A 6122-nucleotide genomic window follows, 5' to 3' on the forward strand; every position below is an offset into this window, starting at 1 on the left:
CCTCCAAGGTTGAAAATTTCCATAGGCCATGTGGTCAAATTATTTATTCCTAGAACTTTATTTAGGAACACTCCGAACGTTAGAAGATATGCATCAGTCTTCTATTCTTGACCGTCGGCTCAAGATAGCTAAGAAAACATGACAATTCTATAAAATATTAAAGATAGAAAAATACTAGATATCACTGTAAAAGAATGTCATTTTGTATAGAAATCTTTCAACATCCTAGTGTATGTGTCCGGAGCATGCCCTCACTTCTTTCCCATCTAAAATATTTTACCAAATGGTCAAACTTTATCTAGACTTTGAGATTTTTTAGATGCCATCATGTGAGGGATTGGGATAGAGATAGAGGATGTAGAGAGAGGTAGGAAGAGAGAGAGGGGGGAGGGAAGGAAGGAAGGGGAGAGAGAGAGAGAGAAAGTCAAATGTTGTTTCATCAAAACCTCTATAAAAGACATTGCACAAAGTTTTGGCCATGTGGTCAAATTTCCATGCAAATACTATAAAAGATTAAAGTCATCTAAGAACACAAGAAAACACCAATATGTCATTTGTTGTAAAGACAGTACAGATCTTCAAACACCTTTATCTGTCTCTTTCATAATAAGCTCAACAAAATTGTCTTCTGCTTCCTTTTCATCTATCGGTGCCAAACTTGGGTTTTGAGGAATATCAACAAGACCACGAACAGGATAAGGCTTTGGGTGTGCAATTTCATGTGACCTCCAACAATGAGCTTCAACGCTCCTCTGATCTCTTTGATTGCATACAACTGCAATAGTTTTTTTGTTATTCGTCATTGCAACAACTGAAGCTTCACCATTAGCAAATATGTGAAAGATGACTTCATGATCGTCGTTGTAAGCCTCTACTATATCGGTGATGACACATCTTTTCTTCTTTATTAACATTTTTGCAACCCTTAATTCCTCATCTTAACCTTCATCATCCTCAACTTCCTCAAAATCAAAAAGATTTGGCTTGTTGGGGTGGTTCACATAAGGATCACGGGAACTAAAACTCTTATCCTTGCTAACAAGTGTCAATGCAACATATGAATCACGTGCACCGCTAGCAAAAGTGTTAGATCTTGGAAGATAGTCGATACTCCCTCTCAACATAGTGTACTTTCCAAAGACATCCTCAAGAGCATCTTTCAATGCCACCATTTGTCTGTCTATCACAAATGACAAGCACATGAATTGCTTTGGATCACTTGTCACATCAAGCAGTGGCTTCAACACCATCTTAAACTTAGAAGCATTCGAAATCATCCCATTCACACCGCGTGCTGGATCCAACATAGCTATACCTATGGTCATAGGTTCTTTATACACATTGTGAATCAAATCGAATGATTCCAATTTTGCCCCAACCACATGCACTTTCCATTTCAAATCCAAGAAATCATCTCGAGGATTTTTCTTTCTTCCCACCACAAAGTTAACAATATTCCCAGCACCGCTAGGCAATGCACTTGCATTAGCACGGGAGAGCTTCTTCCATACCCACTCACTACAAATGGCCACAAACTTGGAATAAACCTTGCTATCAATGTTGTACTAATCCTTTACTAGTTGATCCCAAGGATTCAGTGTAGCTTCAGTCGTCTGTGGTATTATGCTATTGAATAGGACTACAAGCTCATCTTGAAGCACCTAGTCTTGTTTCATCAACCTGGCCTTTGTGTCCATATCAAGCTTATCCTCGCTGTCCCATTTGTTTCTTAGAAGCAAGATACTTCCTTGCTTGATCTCATCCTACAATGATCTTATCTCATCTTCCGTAAGACCCATTAAACAACGAAATATTGATGGTGAGGGTTGTCTCCCCTTCTTTCCTAAGCCATCATCTTGCAATGGGAGCTCAAGATTGGCATATCTTTTCATAATGTCAATCCACCCATCAAATATTCCCTTAGAGCTAACCACCATGTGGCTATCCCTTTGTGCAAATTTCTCACCATATTGCACAAATCTTTGCAAAAGGAAAACTTATTGTTAAGACAAGCAACATACAAGAAGATTTGACCACACGGAAAAATCTCTACTTTAGATTGAATTCAAATAAGATGAAAGAAGTTGGGTATTATATCAAAGAACCATTACCTCCCATGGTTGTCACAATGGATTCTTCTTTGGAAGGCCTTGTTGTGGTTTTGATGGAGACCTGAATGCTATCCATTGGTCTCTTAGTTGTAGGATCTGCTCAAGATAAGGGGCATTCTTCACTACTTGGTGTGATTCCATATTTGTCATTCATGATAGTTCAATGCACTTTTCTACAAGGCAATTGACAAGAATTCTTGAATTTCTGAATGCATATAGGTGTTTTATTTCAAGAAACCATGTAGATGTCCCCTTGATGTATAGCTTTGCAGTTGTGATAGAATGCAATCCTGATATTATCCAATAGTTATATGTTTTGAGCTTGTTGGATTGCACTTCTTCCTTCTTCAAGGGCCGGGCTGGATTGCCATCATTTACAACTGGCATTATAGCATGCCATTGAACACACATCCTTACCATCAACCACAAAATTATATCTTCGTGTAACCACACTATCAACATGATTCAATAAGTCAAAAATGTCATACACATATTAAGTACGTGCTTCCAAGTCCAAGCTCCAAAAGTAGTTTCGAATCTCTTTTATTGCTTCCCGGCTAGTGAGTTGGCAAGATTTCTTAAAACAACAATAAGTTGTAGCCACTTGTAAAATATTGTCCATACATAACCTCAATGTAGAAGCCTTTTGAGTGACAACCCTGGCCTTTCGATTCACCATATAATACGATATCTTTTTAACGTAGATTGAATTCTTGCTTGGGATGAAATCCTCACTAAAACCCTCTATTTCATCAACTTTGTCTACTTCACACATGTTAGCACCCATGTATTTGTCCTCTAGCAATGGTCTTCCATACTCAAATGTGAGTCTCTTGATCGGCCACCTCACCACTGTTGACACAATTTAGATTATCATTCACAGTTGACGATGCATTAGCATTGTATGTCCTATCCACCACTACACCTACATCAAGGTCTCCTAGGAGTTCAAAATCAATAGCCTCAAATAGTATCGAAATCTCTCTCTGTCTGTTTGTCTGTCTCTCTCTCTCTCAATATGGTATATACACACTTATAAAGCTTGTAAAAGTTTTGACCATATGACCAAACCTTTATGATGACCATGCGGCCAAAAACCATGGTGCCAACATAATCATAAATAACTAGAGAAGTTTTGACCATGTAGCCAAAACTTTATGAAAGCAAGGTGGTGTGCAAGATTAACTGTGATGGAGCAAAGGGAAGTTTTGACCTTGTGGCCAAATCTGTATGAGGGAGCAATGGTTTCCAAACAAATCCTCGTGAGTCAAAAGTTTTTCTTGTGAGATAATCTTTGTGAGTTTGTTTAACTTGAAAGTTTTGGCCACGAGGTCTAAAGTTTTAAGGTCATCCCCCCCAAGGACAGTTTGTAAACCCACACAAAGTTTTGATCTTGTGGCCAAATCTTTGTGAGTTGTCCAAACATGTTCTTGAGTGCTGTTCTCAACAAGAATTGGAAACATTGAGAAGAATCCATGCACCTGTAGGTAGACTAGGGAAGTTTTCATTTGTAGATTAATCATTTGTCGGGGAGGGATTTGACCACAAGGTCTAAAGTTTTACACATCTAGTTCTTGAGGTCATCCCCCAAGGACAATTTTGAAACCCCCAAAAAGCTTTGACCTTGTGGCCAAATCTTTCTGAGTTGTCCAAACTTGTTATTGAGTGGTGTTTCCCAACAAGAATTTGAAACTTTTTCACCTTGTGGCCAAATCTTATGAGCCAAAACCCTATGGAGAATGAGGAAATCTTTTACAAATACATGAATAAATTTTGATATAAATTAATCTTTTGATTATACATTTTAAATAAATAAATAAATGAATATATATAGTTATTTATATTTATAAATTACTAAATGAGTGTACATATAAATAAGTAAATAAATTTGTTAACTTTACATATACAAATATATATATTCATTTATTTGAAATGAATAATAAAAAATATAAATATATTATCTATATAAATACATGATTATACATAAATGCACACAAAAACATATAAATATAACTAAGTAGTTATTTAGATGTAAAATGGAAGACATAAAAAAAAAAATATACAATGCAATACGTATATTAAGATAGTTAATAAATAAATATTTATTAAAAATATATATTCATATAAAATATATATTCACACATATTCATAGAAATATATATAGACAATACTTCGCTCAACAATAGAGGAGGTGTTGTGCCATTATTCAGTGAAGGTGGCTCATTGTTAATTGCAGTTTTGCTTTCTCAGAGGTCTTTGGTCATTTGAGGAAGCTCGTGGACATTTGCAGGAGGTCGTCAAGCTCCTGTTTGTGCCATTAGCGCTACGAGGATGCCATAATTGATCACGGGCATTGGCTGGATATGAATCTGAGGGTAATCTCAGAGAGGTAGAAGGTGAATAAAAGCATGTTTTTCTTTGGTTATAGAGAGTGCAGTTCTACGTTACGTTCGATCTCGGCAGAGAGGGAGCCTCGTGTGATTTTTGCCATACCTTGATTGTGAACTTTCTGGTACTTTTTCGGGTTGCTGAGGTCCTTGCTGATTGGGTTGCGCAAACAGATTGGAGGTGATTATGTGAAGGCACGTGGCATGCTAGCTCATGGTTGCAGACCGATTTAGTTCATGAGGATTGTAGGCTATTCCAGTTGCGTGAGTAATCCCTGAGGGTGACAGATCGCAATGTTTTTTGGTTGTCTCACTACTATTTGGAGTTTGGGAAACCTTTGATAACTCCAGTGGATCTATTGGAGTTTTTGGGTTGCTTTATTCAACCTGTGGGTGTGCGTAGAGGAGGGCATCCAATTCTTCTATGCCAACCTTTTTTGCAGAGTCGCTGATGATGACGTGATTGTAGAGGCAACTTTGTTCAATTTGAGAGGTCATAGAAGATTAGTAGAGAAAGCATTTCACCATTGTTTTGTGAAGGTGGATGATCATCAATTGTAGATCTTGATCATTTCAGAGGTTCTTGAACGGGAGCTGATGGATGTTCGCAGTAGCCTGTTGTTGTTGCAGTTGATAGGACTATTCTTGTGATACCGGGATGACCAATTTAATAGAGAAGGGAGGCACTATTTTGTTTCAGGGATGTTGATTTTGAGCCCGTGGAGTTTGAGCGTCAAAGTTGCTCATGGGCTTTGCCTTAGTTTATGGAAGGCATGCTTGGTGAAACAACTCAGTTCTTCATGAGGAGTAAGGCTCTTGTCAAGAAGTTACAAAAGCAAATTGGTAGTTGGTGGTTGTAAGCATAAGCAAGGTCCAAGGTTCTATCCTAGTTCCAAGGCATTCAACCAATATTTGACAAGCAAGGTTCTATCTGATCCTACAGGTTCTTGTGAGGAGTTCATGATATCTTGGTAGTGGTGATTTCCATATGCTCTAGTGTTCTTTGCATTTCCAAGAAATTATTTTTTATTATTAGCATATGGTGTTTTTCTAGTATATGGTGTTTTGAGTTGATCTTGGGATTGTGTTTCCCCTTGGTGTGTTTTCAAACATTACTATTCATCGAGTTATAAAGGCATTTCAGTGTAGCTCTACCAGTCTCATCAACGTAAACCAATTTGAGCTTAGAACAAGGCCTAACTCTCAGTTAGAACAAGGGCCTTCTTGAAGTTCCAATGCAAACAAGAAAGTGTAGTATAAGCACAAATATGTCTTTGAGATTGTGAGGTCAAGTCCACAAATAGTGAATTCAAAAATGTTGCAGGCTAATGGAATCATCTTATGTATGGTTTCAACAGATTGACATTTCGTGTAAACATGGTAAAGTAATCAATTCTACTGTAGCATCATATCCTTTGTATTCAAAGCAAATGAACGTTTAGTGCCCATCATAAACATAGGCATGGTATATATTAAGCCAAAATAGCATTTATACATAAACTAATCACATAGAAATCATCAACATGGGCATTCATAACTTTAACAAACTCCTTGACCATTCTGCGCTACTCGATTGGGCTAGTAATCAAGTCCAGCAACTCTGCTTCTTCAAGTGTTATGAGTC

At 37.4% G+C, this 6122-nt stretch overlaps 1 pseudogene; it reads right to left on the reverse strand.

The window, feature by feature from the left end:
- Positions 1–578: 578 nt before the first annotated feature.
- Positions 579–1307, reverse strand: LOC147890285 (uncharacterized; annotated as a pseudogene).
- Between the last annotated feature and the right edge of the window lie 4815 nt (positions 1308–6122).

The sequence above is a fragment of the Dipteris shenzhenensis genome, chromosome 19, assembly GCF_047967505.1.
Source record: "Dipteris shenzhenensis isolate YYH24624 ecotype China chromosome 19, Dip_SZ_1.0, whole genome shotgun sequence".
Taxonomy (NCBI): Eukaryota; Viridiplantae; Streptophyta; class Polypodiopsida; order Gleicheniales; family Dipteridaceae; genus Dipteris; species Dipteris shenzhenensis.